Genomic DNA, 21,931 nt, shown 5'->3' on the forward strand with positions numbered 1-21,931 from the left:
AGGTGATTTTTACCAGACATTCAAAGAAGAACTAACACCTATTCTTCTCAAATTATTTCACAAATTTCAAGAAGAGGGAAGACTTCCAAATTTGTTTTATGAAGCTAGTATTATCCTAATTTCAAAACCAAGTAAAGACACAACAAAGAAAGAAAATGTACTAACCAACATCTCTAATGAACACAGATACAAAATCCTCAACAAAATATTGTCGTTCCAGATCTAGCAATACATTAAGAAGATCATACACCATGATCAAGTAGGATTTATCCCAGGGATACAAGGATGGTACAATATTCACAAATCAAGAAATGTAATACATCACATAAACAAAATGAAGGACAAAAATCACATGATCACATCAATAGATGCTGAAAAAGCAATTGATAAAATCCAGCACCAATTTATAATAAAAACACTCAGCAAATTAGGAATAGAGGGAGCATACCTCAACATAATAAAGGTCATATATGAGACACCTACTGCTAACATCATACTCAATGGGCAAAAACTAAAAGCTTTCCCCTTAAGATCAGGAACAAGACAATCAAACTTGTTCCTGCTTTCACCACTTTCATTCAACATATTACTGGAAGTCCTAGCTACAATAGTCAGACAAGAAAACAAAATAACAGGCATTGAAATTGAAAAGGATAAAGTAAAACTGTCATTATTTGATGACAGTGACTATCATGTCATTATTAGATGATATGATAGTGTACATAGAAAACCCTGTAGTCTCCACAAAAAAACTACTCATCTTAATGAGTGAATTTGGCAGGATACAAAGTCAGAATACAAAGGATACAAAGAAGCAAGATACAAAGTCAATAATCAGAAATTGACAGCATTTTTCTATACCAATAATGAACTATCTGGAAGAAAACTAGGAGAAAAAATCCCCTTTATTGCAGCAACAAGAAAAATAAAGTAACCAGGAATAAATTTAATCAAAGAGGTAGACCTGTATTTGAAAAAACTACAGAACACTGAAGAAAGAAATTGAGGAAGATACAAATAAATAAAAGCACATACTCTGTCCATAGATTGGAAGAATTAACATCATTAAAATAACCATAGTACCCAAAACAATCTGTAGATACAATACAATTCCTATTAAAACACCAATGGCATATTTTACAGATCAGAACAAATACTCCAAAAATTTATATGAAATCAAAAAAGACCTGAATAAATTCAGCAACCTTGAGAAAGAGAATAAAGTTGGAAGGTTCACAATACCTGATGTAAAACTATACTACAAGGTCACTGTAATGAAAATAACCTGGTACTGCCATAACAAGAGAGACATAGATAAAAGAAATGGAATAGAGAACTCAGAAATAAACCCATGTCTATATGGTCAATTAACATTTGACAAAGCGGGCATTGAAGAGACAGTGGACTAAAAATAGTCTCTTCAGTACATGGTATTGGGAAAAGTGGACAGGTACATGCAAAAAAACAAAACAAAACAACAAAAAAAGAAAAGTAAGAAGGAAACTAAACCACCAAATCACACCATACACCAGAATAAACTCAAAATGGATAAAAGACTTAAATATAAGTCATGATACCATAAAATTCCTAGTGGAAAACATAGGCAATAAAATTTCAGATATCCCACCCAGCAATATTTTCACTGATATATCTCCTAGGGCAAGGCTAAGGAAAAAAAAAAAACAAATAGGACTACATCGAATGAAAATCTTCTGCATGTCTAAAGATAACATCATCAAGATGAAAAGGGAATCAGCCACATGAGAGAGCATATTTACAGTGATACATCAGAAAAAGGTTCAATCTCCAAAATACATAAAGGATTCATACAACTCAACACTATGAAGTCAAAGAATTTAATTTAAAAATGAGCAAAGGACCTGAATAGACACTTCTCCAAGGAAGATATATAGATGGCCCATAAATATATGAAAAATGCTCAACATCACAAGCCATCAGAGAAATGCAAATTAAAACCACAATGAGATGTCACCTTGCACCAATTAACAGACAACAAGTACTGGTGACAATGTGGAGAAAAGTGAACCCTAGTGCACTGTTGGTAGACATGCAGACTGGTGTAGCCGCTTTGGAAAACAGTATGGAATTTCCTCAAAAAACTAAAAGTGGAGCTACCTTTTGACCCGGCAATTCCCTTGCTGGGAATATACCCCACGAATCCCAAAAGACCATTTCAAAAGAACTCATGTATCCCTATGTTCATAGCAACACTATTTATAATACCCAAGTGCTGGAAAATGCCCAAGTGTCCATCAGTAGATGAGTAGATCAAAAACTGTGGTACTTTTACACAATGGAATGCTACACAGCAGAAAGAAGGAACCCCTACATTTTGCAACAGCATGGATGGAATGAAGAATATTATGCTAAGTGAAAAAGCCAGTCAGTGAAATACAACCACCATATGATTTCACTTATAGAGTAATCTAATGAACAAAATAAACTAATGAGTAAAATAGAACCAGAAACATGGAAACATGGAACAGATTGACAGTGGCCATGGAGGAGAGAGGAGGGGGATAATGATGGACAGAAGGGGAAGGGACTAGTCAAATAACATGCATGAATGGCCCATGAACATGGACAACAGGGTGTAGACTGACTGTGGGAGAGGGGTTGGGTTGGGCATAGGAGGGTGAAGGGGGAAAATTGGGACAACGGTAATACAATAGCAATAGAAAAATAAAAAATAGGAAAGAATAACTGATTTGGATTTTAACTGAACATGAATAAAATCTTACTACATTTAGCCAATTAAAAATTAAAAAAACATATTTAAAAACTTATATTGGGAGATGGTGGGACTGGGGGTTCACTTTACAAGATTCACTATTCTAGTTAGCTTTGCTGCACACATTAATTAAGAACAAAATTAGCACTGTATTTGTAACAGTTCTAGGCTTTCTTTCTCTTTTTTAAATTTATTATTATTTATATTTTAATTGTTGTTCAAGTACAGTTTTCTGCCTTTTACTCCCATTCCAGCCCACTCCCCCCAGCCCTCCCCACCTTGCCGAAAAAGAAAGTCATATGAATGCTGCAGAAGAATCAGACACAAAAGGCACCTTATGTATTTCAAAATATTTCTGGGGGTCGCTTTCAACTCCAGAGAAGATCCATGGTAGCATTTCTGAAAACCTGTTATTGGAAATATTTGTACTAGGGCATCTAGACACTTCATGACAAAAAGATTCTCTGGTCAAATAAGGTTGATAAACACTGTAAGCCCCATATTCCTGTTTGAGACTCAGTGCGTGTCTCATGAAGGCTCTGCATTGAGGCCCACGAGAATTTAAAAATATGCTATTGTTGAACTTGCGCACCTGAAACTTAACCACACACACAGGATGACCATTAAACTTTGGGAAACAGACCTGAAATACAAGATGGGCTCCCCAATTCTGAGCATTTCATCCATAAGACCATTTTTTCATGACAGGGAACTCCAAGAACTCTCAATCAGACACCCTGGGCTTGTTCTGCTGCCCTAAAGGAACAATTGGTGGCATTCTTGGTGACATTGTGTCCGGCATTAGCCTTCTGCTGTGCTGGTTGTAGCAGCAAAAATGAATAGAACCACAAGATAGCCATTTTGTAGATCACTCGTATATTTTTAGAAAAAAAGAATGACTGGTTGAGTGGAATGTCAGTGAACCTTTAGATTGTCCTAGCCAGTTGGCACTGGGTATTCTTCTATTCCACAAACTACTGTGCTCAAGTTTACTGCTTTGTTACCTGTCATATCAGGCATTAAAGGAGCCCCATCCTGCAGTTCCAAGGATGATGGGCCATTGAGGATCCATTATATATATGTATCCATGAAGTGGATGTTTGCCCAACTCTGACCACATAAGCAGCACTATCACATGCCTAAGGGGAGTGGCAATGAGATTGGAGATGAGTAAGCCATGGCAGTGAGGGCAAACATCCTGTGTGGGGAACAAAATCCTTGCAGATGGTCATGCTGGTTGAGGAAGAGGAGAAAGAAGAAGAACATTAACCAGAAACATGTGAGATGAAGTGAGAGGTAGCTAACACTTCTAAAATAAAAATGACCTACTTTTTCTTGGTCAGAAAGCTCACAGACCCTCAACAGAAAATATGAAGTAAAACATATTCAAGATAAGTTGTGCATCATACCATGCTCCTAGTACATAACCTATGCTCCTGGTTTTACATCTGACTGGGGAATGAACTGTCACACTGGATGGGGCAACTGTGACAAATATTTATCTTCCAGGTTGTCTTTTCTCCCTCAACCGGAACAAAGGATTACATCCTTACAGATGTTGCAAATGGATTGAACTTGTCATCCCCAATACATGTGTTATTTATAATTGGTATTTTTACTTGCATTTTAATGTACATTTACCTTTTTTTCCTTTCATGCATGTGTGCATCAAATTTGAGCAAATTTGAATGAGTACATATTCTGTACCAGGCAAGATCATGGAAATACAGTAATTAGCACAAAGATCTGTGGTTTTAATACTTATAGTATGATGGCCTAATGGGGAGATATGAGCATTATGCAAACAATCATAGTATAAATAATATTTTGAAATGTGATGAGTGCTGTAGAGAAAAACATGGAACTGTGAGTGCTTATGGACAACAGTTTAATTCAGCCCTGGAGAGCCGACTTTGCTTTATATTATATATAAGATGTACTTTATCTTTAAAAAAAATACTTTAAATAATTTTATTTTTTAAATACAGCTGGCATTTTATATTTTATTAGTTTCAGGTGTACAAGCCAGTGATTAGACATTATATAACTTACTGAGTGATCACCTGGTTAAATCTAGTACCCATCAGAAACCATACATAGTTATTACAATATTATTGCCTATATCCCCTCTGCTGTACTTTACATCCCCATTACGATTGTGTAACTACCAATTTGTACTTCTCAATTTCTTCACCTTTTTCACCAATCCCCCCAAACATTCTCTTATCTGGCAACCATCAAAATGATCTTTGTATCTATGAATCTTTTTCTGTTCTACTTATTCATTTATTTATTTTAAATTTGCTTAGATTCCACATATAAATAAAATCATATGGCATTTGTCTTCCATTTTCTGACTTATTTTACTTAGCACAATGCCCTCTAAGTCTATCCATGTTTTGTAGACAGCAAGATTTCATTCTTTTTTTATGGCTGAGTCGTATTGCCTTGTATATATGCTCTACTTCTTCTTTATCCATTCTTCTTAATGGACACTTGGATTGCTCTCATCTCTTGACTATTGTAAATAATGTTGCAATCAACATGTGGATTTATATGTCTTTTTGACTTAGTGTTTTGTATTTCTTTGAATAAATATCCAGAAGTGGAATTGTGGAGCCCTTTATGGTCTCTTGTTATATAGAGTTTGTTTTAAAGTCTATTTTGTCTGGTATAAGTATTGCTAGCACACCTTTTGTTTGTTTATTTGTTTACATTTTCATGAAATATATTTTTGCATCCCTTTACCTTCATTCTCTGTGTGTATTTTGATCTGAAATGAATCTCTTATAGATAATATACATGAGTCTTTTTTTCATCCATTTAGCCTCCATATGCATTTGATTGCAGAACTTTAACCATTTGCATTTTTTTTTTTAAATTTTATTTAGTTACTTTTCAAGTACATTTTTTTTTTCTCTTCCCCCCCCCCCGGTCTCCCCCCTCCCTCCCATCCCCCCCCCAGTCCTCATCTCTGTGTCTTTCATACTTGTTCCTCAAAATCCCTCCCCCTTTTTCCCCTTAAGTTCCCTTCCCTCTCCCCTCTGGTCGCTGCCCACTTGTTCTCTATTTCAGCGTCTTTGTTTTTATTCTGTTTGCTTGTTTGTTTTATTCTTTAGCTTCCTGTCAAAGGTGAGATCATATGGTATTTGTCCTTCAATGCCTGGCCTATTTCACTCAGCATAATGCTTTCCAGTTCCATCCATGCTGTTGCAAAAGGTAGTAGTTCCTTCTTTCTCTCTGCTGCATAAAATTCCATGGTGTATATGTACCACAATTTTTGGATCCATTCATTTACTGATGGGCACCTAGGTTGCTTCCAACTCTTGGCTATTGTAAATTGTGCTGCTATGAACATTGTGGTGCATAGGTTCTTTGAAATTGATGTTTTAGGATTCTTGGGGTATAATCCTAGCAGTGGAATTGCTGGGTCAAAAGGCAGGTCAATTTTTATTTTTCTGAGAAAATTCCATACTGTTTTCCATAATGGTTGTACCAGTCTACAATCCCACCAACAGTGAACTAAGGTCCCCTTTTCCCCACACCCTCTCCAACATTTGTTGTTTGTTGCTTTGTCTATTATAGCCATCCTGACTGGTGTAAAGTGGTATCTCATTGTGGTTTTAATTTGCATCTCTCTGATAGCTAACGATATTGAGCATCTCTTCATGTGTCTCTGGATATTCTGTATGTCCTCTTTAGAGAAGTGTCTGTTCAAGTCCTTTTCCCATTTTTTAATTGGGTTCGATGTCTTCCTAGAGTGGAGTCATGTAAGTTCTTTGTATATTTTGGAGATTAAACCTTTGTCTGAGGTATCATTGGCAAATATGTTTTCCCATACAGTTGGTTGTCTTTTTAATTTAATACTGTTTTCTTTAGCCCTGCAGAAGCTTTTTATTTTGATGAGATCCCATTTGTTTATTCTTTCCTTTATATTCCTTGCTCTAGGGCACATATCCGTAAAAATGTTGCTGCGTGGAATATCTGAGATTTTCTTGCCAATGTTCTCCTCTAGGACTTTAATGGTGTCATGGCTTATATTTAAGTCTTTTATCCACCTTGAATTTATTTTGGTGTATGGTGTAAGTTGGTGCTCAAGTTTCATTTTTTTGCACGTAGCTGTCCAGTTCTCCCAACACCATTTGCTGAAGAGGCTATCTTTACTCCATTTTATGTTACTGCCCCCTTTGTCGAATATTAATTGACTGTAGAGGGTTGGGTTGATTTCTGGGCTCTCTGTTCTGTTCCATTGGTCTATGTGCCTGTTTTTATGCCAGTACCAGGCTGTTTTGATTACAGTGGCCTTGTAATACAGTTTGATATCAGGTATTGTGATCCCTCCTACTTTGTTCTTCTTTCTCAAAAGAGCAGCTGCTATTTGGGCTCGTTTATGATTCCATATAAATTTTTGAAGTGTTTGTTCTATGTCTGTGAAATACGCCATTGGTACTTTAATAGGTATTGCATTGAATCTGTATATTGCTTTGGGTAGTATGGACATTTTGATGATGTTAATTCTTCCAATCCATGAACACGGTATATGTTTCCATTTGTTTGTGTCTTCCTTGATTTCTTTCTTCAGTGCTGTGTAGTTTTCTGCATACAGGTCTTTTACCTCTTTGGTTAGGTTTATTCCCAGATATTTTATTTTTCTTTTTGCTATATCGAATGGGATTTTTTCCTTGATTTCTGCTTCTGCTGATTCATTGTTTGTATACAAAAATGCCTTTGATTTCTGGATATTGACTTTGTATCCTGCTGTTTTGCCAAATTCATTAATTAGTTTGAGCAGTTTTGGGGTAGAGTCTATAGGATTTTCCATGTACACTATCATGTCATCTGCAAGCAGTGACAATTTTGTTTCCTCCTTTCCTATTTGGATGCCTTTTATTTCCTTTTCCTGCCTGATCGCTGTGGCCAAAACTTCTAATACTATATTGAATAGGAGTGGTGAAAGTGGACATCCTTGTCTTGTTCCTGATCTTAGTGGAAAAGCTTTTAGTTTTTGTCCATTGAGTATGATATTGGCTGTAGGTTTCTCATAAATGGCCTTTATTATATTGAGGAATGTTCCCTCTATTCCCATTTTGCTGAGTGTTTTTTATCATAAATGGGTGTTGTACCTTATCAAAAGTTTTTCCACATCTATTGATATGATCATGTGGTTTTTGTCTTTGCTTTTGTTTATGTGATGAATTACATTTACTGTTTTGCGAATGTTGAACCATCCTTGCATCCCTGGGATGAATCCCACTTGGTCAGGGTGTATAATCTTTTGGATATATTGTTGGATGCGATTTGCTAATATTTTGTTGAGGATTTTAGCGTCTATGTTCATCAGCGATATTGGCCTGAAGTTTTCTTTCTTTGTTGTATCTCTATCCGGTTTTGGAATTAGGATGATGCTGGCTTCATAAAAGGAGTTAGGGAGTTTTCCATCCTTTTGGATTTTTTGGAATAGTCTGTGAAGAATGGGGGTTAGCTCTTCCTTAAATGCTTTGTAGAATTCTCCTGTGAATCCATCTGGTCCAGGGCTTTTGTGTGATGGGAGTTTTTTGATTACTGCTTCAATTTCTTTTGCTGTTATTGGTCTATTCAGGTGTTCTACTTCTTTTTCATTGAGTTTTGGGAGATTATATTTTTCTAGAAATGTGTCCATTTCCCCTAGGTTCTCAAATTTCTTGGCATACAGTTCTTCATAGTAATTTCTTACAATCCTCTCTATTTCTGTGGTATCAGTTGTAATCTCTCCTCTTTCATTTCTGATTGTGTTTATTTGTGCCCGTTCCCTTCTTTTCTTGATGAGCCTACTTAAAGGCTTGTCTATTTTGTTTATTTTTTCAAAGAACCAACTCCTGGATTCATTGATCTTTAGAATTGTACTTTTAGTCTCTATGTCATTTAGTTCTGCTCTGATCTTAGTTATTTCCTTCCTTCTACTTGCTTTGGGCTGTTTTTGTTGTTGTTCCTCGAGTTCTTGCAGGCGTAGAGTAAGTTCATTTGTTTGAAATGTTTCTGTTTTCTTTAGGTAGGCCTGTATTGCTATAAACTTCCCTCTCAGGACTGCCTTGGCTGTATCCCATAAGTTTTGGGTTGTTGTGAGATCATTTTCATTTGTTTCCAGAAACTTTTTGATTTCTTCCCTAATTTCATTCTTGACCCATTCATTGTTTAATAGCATACCGTTCAGTCTCCATGATTTTGGGTGTTTTGGGTTTTTTCCTTTGGGGTTGGTTTCCAGTTTCAGTCCCTTATGGTCAGAGAAAATGCTTGGTATGATTTCAATATTCTTGAATTTGTTGAGGCTTGTTTTGTGCCCTATCATGTGATCTATCTTTGAGAATGTCCCATGTGCATTTGAAAAGAATGTGTATTTAGCTTCTTTGGGGTGAAGAGCTCTGTATATATCAGTTAGGTCCATTTCATCAAGGGTGTTGTTTAATGCCGCAATGTCTTTGTTGATATTTTGTTTGGAAGATCTGTCCATTTTTGATAGTGGGGTGTTAAAATCCCCCACTATAATTGTGTTGCTGTCTATATCTTTCTTGAATTCCTCTAAGATTTTCCTTATATATTTTGGTGCTCCTATGTTGGGTGCATATATATTTATGATGTTAATGTCTTCTTGGTGGATTCTTCCCTTGAGTATTATGAAGTGACCTTCTGGGTCACTCTTTATGGCTCTTTTTTTGAAGTCTATTTTGTCTGATATGAGAATTGCTACCCCAGCTTTTTTTCTTGTCCATTTGCTTGGAAAATTTGTTTCCAGCCTTTGATTTTTAGTCTGTGATGGTCTTTTGTCCTGAGGTGGGTCTCTTGTAGGCAGCATATGTGTGGGTCATACTTTCTTATCCATGACGCTATTCTGTGTCTTTTGATTGGAGCATTTAATCCATTTACATTTAAGGTTATTATTGATAGGTACTTATTCATTGCCATTTTTGTACCTGTGTTCCTCTCTGTCTATCTCTTTTCCTTCCTTTCCTTAAAGCAGACCTTTTAGTATTTCTTGTAAAGCTGGCTTGGTGGCAGCAAATTCTTTTAGACTTCTTTTGTCTTGGAAGCTCTTTATTTGGCCTTCTATCTTGATTGAGAGCCTTGCTGGGTAAAGTAGCCTTGGTTGTAGGCCTCTGTTTCTCATTACTTGGAATATTTCTTGCCAATCTCTTCTTGCTTGGAGTGTTTCCATTGAGAAGTCAGTGGCTAACCTTATTGGGATGCCCTTGTATGTTATTTCTTTTTTTCTCCCTTGCTGCCTTTAAGATTCTCTCTTTATCTTGGAAGTTTGCCATTTTAATGATGATGTGTCTTGAAGTGGGCCTCTTTGGGTTCCTCTTGAATGGGACTCTGTGAGATTCCTGGATTTGTGTGACTTTTTCTTTTGTCAAATTAGGGAAATTTTCTCTCTTTACTCTTTCAAATATGTTTTCTATCCCTTGTTCTTCTTCTTCTCCTTCTGGTATTCCTATTATTCGGATATTATTACGTTTCATATTGTCTTGCATTTCTCTTAATCTCTCTTCATTCTTTCTGAGCCTCTTTTCCCTTTCCTGTTCTTTCTGTGAGATGCTTTCTACTTTGTCCTCCAATTCACTAATCCGATCTTCTGTTTCATCCACCCTATTTTTAATGCTTTCCACTGTGTTTTTTAATTCAGAAATTGTATTCTTCATTTCCTCTTGGCCCTTGCCAATAATTTCCATTTCCTTTTTCATGTTGATATAGTTCACAGTGAGATCATTGTAACTTCCCTGTAGTTTCTGGTAGCTGATTGTGAGCTCTTTGAACTTCCTGATCACCAGTGCTTTGAATTCAGTATCTGATAGTTGACTTGCCTCTGTTTCATCTAGCATTCTTTCTGAGGATTCCTCCTTTCCTTTCATTTGGGGATTGTTTCTTTGTCTTCCCATTGTTTGTGAGACTCTTCTTGTTAGCCTCAGCTTCTTAGATTAATCTGTTTTGACACCCTGGGTTTATGGTATGAACTTTTGTGGTGGAATGCCTGTGAATTTCAATGGTGCAGCCTCTTTTGGTTATCCTGTTGTTCTCTGCTTCCACCTACTCAAATATGCAGCAACTTGTGGCTTCTCTCCTACAACAATGTGCAATTTGTCTCTCTGGCTCTACCCATTTGCATTTTAAAGTAACTTTTGACAGATATGTATTTCCTGTCATTTTATTATTTATATTTTTATCTTTTTTAATGTTTCCTTCTTCTTTTTTAAAGAAGACCCTTTAACATTTCTTGTAATACTGTTGGCAATAAACTCCTTTAACTTTTTCTTATCTGGAAAGCTTTCCATCTGTCCTTCCATCATAACTGATGGCTTTGCTGGCTGTGAAGAGTAATCTTGGTTATAGGTCCTTGCTTTTTATCATTTTGAACATTTCTTACTAATCCCTTTGGGTTTGAGAATTCTGTTGAGAAATCAGCTGAGAGTCTTTTCAGAGCTCCCTTGTAGATAACTAACTGCTATTTTCTTGTTGCTTTTAAAATTTCCTCAATGTCTTTAATCTTTGGCATTTTAATTATGATATGTCTTGAGGAAGGGCTCTTTGGATTTTTCTTGTTTGGGATTCTCTGTGCTTTCTGGACTTGTATGTTTATTTCCTCCATCAGGTTAGGGAAGTTTTCCATCATTATTTTTTTTTAGTAGGCTTTCAATTTCTTGTTCTCTCTCTTCTCCTCTGGCACCTCCATGATTCATGGTATGCTTGAAGTTGTCCTAGAGGCTCCTTATACTATCCTTATTTTTTTTATTCCTTTTTCTTTTTTGCATTCTGATGAGGTGTTTCTGTTTCTTTATCTTCCAAATCTCTGGTTTGATCCTCTGCTTCATTTACTCCACTGTTGATTCCTTGTAATGTGTTCTCCATTTCAGTTAGTATATTTTTCATTTCTGACTGGTTCTTTTTTATATTTTCTCGTTCTGTTTGTATGTTTCCTCTCTGTTTGTTGATGTTCTTAGTAAGTTCATCTATTCTTTCCCTAAGTTTGTTAACCATCCTTTTAACTAGTGTTTTGAACTCTGAATTCTATACATTGCTTGTCTCCATTTTGTTTAGTTCTTTTTCTGGAGTTTTGTTCTGTTCTTTCATTTTGGACATGTTTCTTTGTCTCCTCGTTTGTGCTTGGTTCCTGTGTTTTTTTTTCTCTGTATTAGGTAAAGCTGTTACATCTTCTGGCTTGGTAAAGTGTCCTTATATATTAGGTGTCCTTTAGGGTCAAGTGGCACAGTCTCACAAATCACCTGAGCTGAGCACCCCTTGTGCTCCCCCTACATGTGGACTTTGTACACCCTCTGATTGTAGTTGAACCTTCATTGCTGTTGGCACCTCATCAGCAGGGATTTGTCACCAACTAATGCCTAGAACCACTGTGGGGTATCAGCTGACCAGGGCCTCACCCAGCTAAGGAGGACTTATTTCAGCAAAGCTCTGGTGTCCAGTGAGACTACCCATTGAGTGTGTCAATTGTAGAGGTGGTTGGATTTTGTTTAAAAGTGGTCTGAAGCTGTCCCCTGGGTGTACTGGTTTTGGGACTTCCAAGAGTTGCACTTGTGCCCTGCCCAGGGCCACTGGCATAAGCTATAAAGTGATCTGCAGATGGCTGCTACTTTTGCTGAGGGTGGGGGTGCCTGGGAGAAGCCAAGCTGCATACCAAGGCTGTCTACCACTAGTGCCATGCCTGGGGCCACTTAATAAGAGGCATAGGGCCCACCAAGGCCATATGCTGCTTGTTTGAGAGATTCTAGTAAAGTCTGAAGGATGAATCAAAACAGAAATCATTTGTATGGAAAAGCCACTGAAAATAGCTTGTGTGGGCTTGAAAGTTGGATGTTGCAGGGTCTTAGGGAATCACCAGGGTGCAGTCAATAGTGTTATCCTGGTTGATGGAGACTCAGATATGGCGTCTACCTGCTGGGTCTGTGGGGTTGGGAGTGGGGCGCAGAAAAGGAACAATGGCCTGTGCCGGCACTTCTGTCTGGGGGAAACTGTCCCTTCATCTTTTACCCCAATGCCAGACAATACAGTTCTTTCTTTTATGTCTCTGGTGCCTTTTGAGGGGCTGCCCCAGTGCTGGCACTCAGGGGAAGTGAGTATAAGTAAATCTGTGCGCAGGACCTTTGAGAGGAACTGCCTGGGATTCCAGTAGCCTCCATCTCACTCAGCCATAATCCCCACTGGTTTTCACAGTGAGAAGTTATGAGGATTTCTATCCTGACACTTGAATCTTGGGCTTGGGGGGCCTTATGTAGGGCTGGGACCCCTTGCTCCTCAGCAGGGATCTCCTGATTTTTCACCACAACATGTTGGAGTGGAATCAGCCTGGTTCACAACTCTGCCTCTTTTGCCAGTTTTGTGGCTTATTCTGTGTGTTCTCAGTTATATTAGTTCCATTCAACTAGATTTCAGGTGGTTTTGAATGGTGGATGTTCCGTAGTTTAGTTGTAATTTTGATGTTGTGGGAGGAGTCAAATATTGCATTCGCCTATACTATCCTCTTGACTGGAACCTCTACTTTATCTTTTTATAAGGCTGGTATATTTTTCTATGGATAAATCATAATGATTTTCCAGCTACTTTGCATTTTTTCAGTATCATAAACAATACTCAAAGAAATCTTTGTATTCTTATAGTTCACTGGATATACCAGGTGACTTCTTAGTTTCCGACCTTTTCTCATGCTAGTTTTCATCCCTATCCTCCATGTGTAGTCACTTTCTTTAAAATCCAAACTAAGTGCCACCTTTTCCTACATCACCAGACCATAGGTTGCTCTTTCTTGGAACCCTTGACATCTTTTTGCTGAATGGCTTCTCTGGGTATGCCATCATATGTACATTTCATTTATATGTCTTATCCTAATTATAGTAGCTTCTGTGGATGGTGGAGACAATGTTTCCAAAGGTATTTTATTTCCATTTCCCATGTGTGTATATAATGATGACAGCAACAATAATAGCTATTCTGTGGAAGATATCATGATAAGTGAGAATGGTTTATTTACATTATTCCATAGGTCCACCCTATGAGGTATAGCTATAATTCTCATTTTGCAGATCACAATATAGTGGATATAATAGTATGCATTATTATTACATATGTTAATATGTAACAAGTTATACATTAATACATATTAATGTATTAATATGTAATTTTTATATATTAGTAGTTAATAAATATATGGTATGCATAATGATAATATAATAAGCAATTTTGTATCTAGCCCAAGATTACATGACTAGCCATGCTTGAGTCTTGGAGTCAAACTTGGGTTCAGCCCTCAGGTCTGTCCTGTACACATTATTGCTGGTTCCTTAAATCCTCTAGGCTTCAGTTTCTTTATGTATAAAATGAGGTTTGCAGTGATGCTTACTTCATATAGTTATAGTGAAAATTAAATAAGAGAACACATGAAAGTAAAGCCACATCCAAACCCCACAGAAGTAACTGGAGTTGAGCCCTGTGCTTGGCCAAGAAAGAAGGATAACTAAGAGTGCAGACTGTTGTGTATCCCTGCAGAAAAGGAGTGCCTGACCCAGATGAACAAGAAGAAGAAGAAGCAATGTTGCTCCAGTAGTTTGTTCCTGGCATCTCCCATGCTTTAATGTGCTGCCACCATGTGTGATTCTGATGTTAAAAGGTTCATATTCTCTGTACACCAAGTTCCTAAATGCATTCAATTACTCCATCATGCACTCAAGCAAAACAAACAAACAAGCAAACACACCAAAAAAAAAACCTCCCAAAACCTACAGATTTGTTTTAACACTAAGAAAAACTGGCTAACCCAGGAACATTGAAAGAGAAATATGGCCCCCCTGTGGGGCCTCCCTAAACATTTGCAAATATGATGTTGACCCTACTAATTTTTTGCCTTTATGAGTGACATCAGTACCAAATACTCACATGAGATGTCACTCCATTAAGGTTAAATGAGAGAATTGTGGTGCCAACCATGCACTGTTCTGTGATCTGATACAATATTGATGGATTTGTTAAGAAGAAACTCCAGCTGGGTACGTGGAAGAGGTAGAGATGTTACAGCACTGGCATCATCTGCTTCTCAAACAGAGACTTATTTCTTGAAACAGTTGACAATTCAGGTCTCACCTCCAAGCTAGTCATTCATGGTCATTCATGATATGGTCTTACCCTACTGTACAGGTGTTCTCTCTGGTGTCCAGTATTAATATATTTAGATCTCAAAGTCAGAAGGGCTGATTAACTCACTGGCCCACTCTCTCTCTCTACTTCTTCATGCTTCAGCATTTGTTCATATTTTTCCTTCCACTAAAATGTGTCTTCTTTCCTTCTTGCCAAGCTCAATCCAACCCATGCTATACAGCTCAGTTCAGATTGTCTAATGTGTGAACTTTCACTGCAGTTGAAGAAATTCCCTATCACCTTTAGGTACCACTAAAATTCTAGCCTGGGTCAGCATCTTTGGCTTTTCCCATTAACTGCTTTCTTAAGGATCAGGACCACATTATTGATAGACTGGTGGATATGCAAAATCATTCTTTCTTTCTATCTATCTATCTATCTATCTATCTATCTATCTATCTATCTCTCTATCTATCATCTATCATCTTTCATCATCTATCTATCTACCTGTCTGTCTGTCTCTATTTTTACCTCTTTCTCTCTAGCCATTCTTGTTGGTAAAAGGCTATAGCTGGAGACCACATCTTATCATTTCTCTATCCCTGACCTGACCTTGCCTCTTCTAAGCAGATATTAAAAGCTCCCAGAATGGAAGCATTCAGGGGTAATACTACAGGCTCACAGAGTAGATTGGTCTCTGGCTAGTTCCAAGGATTAAAAGCATATTTTGAAATTTTGCAACTTTTAAGTGCTTCTCCCAAAGCAATGACTGACACTTGGTTGGAGTGACTTTGTGATTTAGAGTGTCTTCCTAGAAATCCTATGTTTGGCTTGGCCTGGGTACCCAATGATGTCTTAGGGCAGTTTGAGGATGCTTCATTGCCGAAGTTTATATGACCCTTGAATGATGAAGCATCTTAGTTCTGGAGAAGAAATATTTTAATTTAGTCAATTTATGAAATAATTACTTTGCACCCAGCACTCTAATTAATTTATATGAATTTTAAAGTTTAATCTCTACAAGAACTTTTCAAGGTAGGTGGTGTCATCTCCATTTTACAGATGAGGAAACTGATATCAGGAAAATTTTCCTAAGGAAATTTTGTTTCTTACCAATGCCAGACAACTCTAAATGAACATGCCAGGAAGAGAAGCCCCTGATTTTGTAACTACCTCTAACTACCTAACTAGCTTTGTGTCTATATATGATTGTCATAGCACATAACTCTTTAGAAAAGACTGTCTTAATGCGCCAAGGTGGATATATCAGACCCTTATACTAAATTGTTTCCTTTTTATTTAGTTGAAACAAAATGCAGTTGTGGGTACTGAACCTTAATAGGTTTTATGTATAACTAATGGTTTGATGGGTGGCTATGATGTTCAGTAATACAAGAGTTGATCATGAGATTGTAAGAAGAGAAAAAATGTGCTTTATCATTGGAAAATGAAATCCTTTCCAAAAGGTAAAGGTAGATATAGAAGATTGATTTGAAAGGTAAGGGTTAACAAACTCATTAATGGCTCAGTTAAAATCTAGCACTGTCCTTCCCTTTCTTCAGATGAATGGATCATTTAGCTGAGTGATGCCCTTCACTGACATTCTGGGCTTCTTTTCTAGCCATGGCAGGGAGCTGATGAAGTCTTGCACAGTAGAGAACAGGAGATACAGAGCTTGGGCTACAGAGGCAGGAGTAAAAGTCTAGCTCTGTTTCTTACTGGCTGGGTAACCTTGATTGCATTATAGACCTTCTTTATACCATACTTTTCTAACTAAAGAAAATAAAGATAAAACCTACTTCTCATCTGCTGGGAGAACACATAAGATACTTTATATCCCCATGTGGTCCAATTCCAAATAAGCTCTCAAAAAATATTAGCTATTATTATCTTCTGACCTAGAAATCCAAAAACATTATTTTGTGAAGAGTCAGCTAGCAAATATTTCAATCTTTGCATGGTAATAGTTTTGTTGCAACTATTCACATCTGTTCTTTTAGCTTGAAAGCAGCAATAGACAATATATAAACAAATGGTCCTGGCTGTGTTCCAATATATCTTTATTTACCTAAGTAGGCTGCCAACCAGATTTGACCTGAGGGTCACAGTTTGTTGATCCCTGTTTGAATCTAAACTATGCAAGAACACACACTCCAATTGTAAGGACAGAAAAATAATTCCAGTGAGGTGTGACACTTCTGAGGCAGGACAAACTTCTCTGTTCTTCACTAAGAATGAAAGAACTCTTTTGTACAGATAAGTGGTCCCAAATCAGGATTCTTTTTTTTTCTTTTTTTTTTTTGTGGAGTCACTTAAGTATTTATTTACCAAGAAGTGGTTGAACATAGAATTTGAAAATTCAGTCAAGTAAAATGACAGGTTGGCTCTGATCTCACCTTTAACAGGAAGCTAAACAACAAAACAAACAAGCAAGCAGAAAAAAAACAAAGACACTGAAATAGAGAACAAGGGGATAGTGACCAGAGGGGAGAAGGAAGGGAAGTTAAGGGGGGAAAGGGGGAGGGATTTGGAGGAACAAATAGGAAGGACCAAATCAGGATTCTTGATGGAAAGTTTTAAAAATAAAAATTCCAAGACCTCAACCCAGAAAGTTTATATGACCCAGGAATCTGTATTTTCAGAGGCAATTCTGATAAGCAGAAAGTTGCCTTGAATCTTTAGGCATTGAATGTTGTAGCCACCCAGGGAAGAACAATGAGTATTTTTAAGATTGACCTTCTCTCTGGGGTAAATTAGCCTTGAGGACAACCTAGAGTCCTGAGGTGATGAATGAAAGTGTTGTCAGAACTTTTCTTTTAATAGATTCCAATTCAGCTTAGAAGTAAATTGAACTATAACTTATCTGAGATCTTGAAATTGCAGAGAAAATCTTGATGTGGGCAAGATGCACATCAGTTGTGCATGTGGAACACCAACATAGCAAACTACTCATTAAAAATTAACAAGATGAATTTTTTTAATTTAAATTATTTTGTTGTTCAGTTACAGTTATCTGTATTTCTTTCTTACCCCTCTTCTCCAGCCCCTCCAACCCCACCTCCCTCCCTTGCTTCTACCCTTTCCCTTGGTTTTGTCCATGTGTCCTTGATAGTAATTCCTGAAAACCAAAATGAAATTTTAACCATATAAAGAGGTTGACAAGGTTTTTGTCACTGTGGTTTGCTTCAAAACTTTTTTTTCCACCCATAATATTTTTTTAACCACCAGCCCTTTATGGAGTTCTTGTTTCACTATTGATGCAAGTTATGTTTTAAATTACCTTTCAAACTTTGGTGTTTTGCACATGCTCCTTCCTTTATTCAGGGTGCTGAAGTAAATATACCTCTGCCACCCAGTTTTCTGCTTTTTAAATCTTGTATTTTAAATAAGTGTTTTTACCAGATAAAGATACAACAAAGAAATAAAACTTCAGGCCAATATTGCTGGTGAACATAGACGCTAAAATCCTCAATAAAATATTGGCAAACTGAATCCAACAATGCATTAAAAAGATCATACACCATGACCAAGTGGGATTCATCCCAAGGATGCAAGGACAGTTCAGTATTCACAAATCAGTAAATGTAATACATCACATAAGCAAAAGTAAAGACAAAAATTACATGATCATATCAATAGATGCGGAAAAAGCATTTGATAAGGTACAGCACCCATTTATGATAAAAAACACTCAGTAAAGTGGGAATAGAGGGACCATTCCTCAACAACATAAAGGCCATATGAGAGACCTACAGCCAACATCACACTCAATGGGCAAAAACTAAAAGCTTTCCCACTAAGATCAGGAAGAAGAAAAAGTTGTTCACTTTCACCACTTCTATTCAATATAGTATTGGAAGTTTTAGCCACAGCGATCGGACAAGAAAAGGCAATAAAAGGCATCCAAATAAGAAAGGAGGAAACCAAACTGTCACTGTTTGCAGATGACATAATAGTGTGCATGGGAAATCCTATAGACTTTACCCCAAAATTGCTCGACCTAATAAATGAATTTGGCAAAACAGTGGGATACAAAGTCAATATCCAGAAATCAAAGGCGTTTTTGTATACCAACAATGAAATAGCAGAAGCAGAAATAAAAAAAAACATTTGATATAGCAAAAAGAAAAATAAAATACCTAGGAACAAACCTAACCAAAGAGGTAGAAGACCTGTATGCAGAAAATTACACAATACTGAGGAAAGAAATCAAGGAAGACACAAACAAATGGAAACATATATTGTGTTCATGGATTGGATGAATTAACATCATCAAAATGTCTATACCACCCAAAGCAATTTATATATTCAATATATTAAAGTTCCAATGGCATACTTCACAGATATAAAACAAACACTCCAAAACTTTATATGGAACCATAAACAACCCCTAATAGCTGTAACAATTTTGAGAAAGAAGAACAAAGTAGGAGGGTTCACAATACCTGATATCAAACTGTATTAAAAGGCCACTGTAATCAAAACAGCCTGGTACTGGCATAAGAACAGACCCATGGACCAATGGAACAGAAAAGACAGCCCAGAAATAAACCCAAGTTTCTACAGTCAATTAATACTTGACAAAGGGGGAAGAAGCATAAAATGGAACAAAAATAGCCTCTTCAATAAATGGTGTTGGGAAAGCTGGACAGCTACATGCCAAAAAAATGAAACTTGATCACCAACTTACATCATACGTAAAAATAAATGTAAGGTGGACAAAAGACTTAAATATAAGCCATGACATCATAAACGTCCTTCAGAAGAACATAGACAGGAAAATCTCAGGTATTTCATCCAGCAATATTTTCACTGATATGTCCCCTAGAGCAAGGGACATAAAGGAAAGAAGAAACAAATGGGATCTCATCAAAATAAAAAGCTTCTGCACAGCTAAAGAAAACAGCATTAAAATAAAAAGACAACCAACTGTATGGGAAAATATACTTGCCAATGATACTTCAGACAAGGGTTTGATCTCCAAAATATATAAAGAATTCACATGACTGCACTCTAAGAGGACAAGCAATCCAATTAAAAAATGGGCAAAGGACTTGAACAGACACTTCTCCAAGGAAGACATACAGAAGATCCAGAGACACATGAAAAGATGCTCAGCATCACCAGCTATCAGAGAGATTTAAATTAAAACCACAATGAGATACCACTTTATACTGGTCAGAATGGTCATCATAAACAAAGCCACAAACAAGTGTCGGAGAGGTTGTGGAGAAAAGGGGACTCTAGTTCACTGTTGGTGGGATTGCAGACTGGTACAACCAGTATGGAAAACATATGGAAGTTCCTCAGAAAACTAAAAGTGGAACTGACTTTTGACCCAGCAATTCCATTTCTAGGATTATATCCTAAGAACCCTGAAGCCCAATCCAAAAGAATTTATGCAGCCCAATGTTTATAGAAACCTAATTTACAATAGCCAAGGGCTGGAAGCAACGTAAATATGCATCAGTGATGAATGGATCCAAAAACTATGCTACATTTAGACAATGGAAATCTATGCAGCAGAAAGAAAGAAGGAGCTCCTATCCTTTGCAAAAGCATAGATGGAACTGGAAAGCATTATGCTGAGTGAAATACACCAGGTGGTGAAAGACAAATACCATATGATCTCACCTTTAACAGGAACCTAAACAACAAAACAAACAAGCAAACAAAATATAACCAAAGGCACTAAAATAGAGAACAGACTGACAGGGACCAGAGGGGAGAGGGAAGGAAATTTCAGGGGAAAAAGAGAAGAAGGGTTTATAAGAGCAAGTATAAAGGATACATGGACAAAAACTAAGGGGGGTGGAAATGGGAGGGAGGTGGGGAGCACTGGGGGTTGAGCTGGGATGGGAGTAAAAGACAGAAAACTGTACTTGAACAACAATTAAAATAAATAAATTTTAAAAAGAAAAAAAATAAATGATTTTAATATTTACCTGATTACCCAGCATGCCACTTCCCTATTAGGGATGATGTGAATCAAAGTTAAATTTCTACCTCAAACAAAATAAGGAGGGCAATGCTTAACTTCTTACTGCTGACTTTTAAGCTGGAGGAGACATTACCATCATCTAGGATTAGTTTGTATGAGACAAAGCAAGAGGATTTTTCCATCTATCTTTGCAACCTATGGAGATTAGAAGATTATTTGTGTCCTTCTTTACATTGCTGTGGAAGCACAGAATAATTTGTGACTGAGTGAGTACAAGATATATTTTTTCAATTTATAGGAATTAAATTTTTTAATGTATTTTTAAATCTCTTAGATAAAAACAATTCTTTGTTGCTGAAGTGAGCTCTTCGAGTGAGGACAAAGCAACATTAACTTAATCACAAATTGCTTAGCTTTATGATTTTAATGGAGCAAAGAAAACCGATTTATTAATAAAGTATATTGCTGAAAGAGAATCTTTGTGGAATTTCAGGCTGTGCAACATGTCCATTTGTATTGGCTTCATTTTATTATGCTTTCAGAGCTATTTATAATGTTATTGCACTGAAAATTCCTTTCCACATTGTCATTTGTCTTCCATCTCCAGAAAGCTTTCCAACCAAATTAAAAAAAATAAAACTTAAACTTTCTTCTTTCTTATACACTTCCTTAAAATCAATTGACAGTGGCATCTCTTGGGAATGGGTCCATCTCTTATCCATGTCTAAAGTTTTTCTTGTTCCCAGCAGGAAAAGAAAATGGAACTTCCTTTCAAAGATTTTGCTTCTCATAAGAAGTGGACCTCAAGCAAATGCTTCTCCTCTCTTCTTAGTCAGAAGGGATCTGATGTAATATTGTTTTCTTTTAACAAAAGTAATGTGAGAATCACAGTCCTTTTCATGAGTTGCCATCTGTGCAGTTGTACAAGGAGGCCCAGTGCTCAGAAGAGCCCTAGACACTCAGTTAAATGCTCTGCTGCAGCCATGTTGGAATTCTCATTAGTCTGTGAACAAGGGGCCTCATATTTTCATTTTGCATGGGCCCTGCAAATTATGTAGTGGTCTTGGTAAGAATCAACATGTTAAAACACTGAATACTTTTCTCCAATAAACTTCTTTCCTTAGGGA

Source organism: Artibeus jamaicensis, unplaced genomic scaffold (assembly GCF_021234435.1).
Source record: "Artibeus jamaicensis isolate MK-2021 breed Jamaican fruit bat unplaced genomic scaffold, CSHL_Jam_final contig_886, whole genome shotgun sequence".
In the NCBI taxonomy this organism is placed as follows: Eukaryota; Metazoa; Chordata; class Mammalia; order Chiroptera; family Phyllostomidae; genus Artibeus; species Artibeus jamaicensis.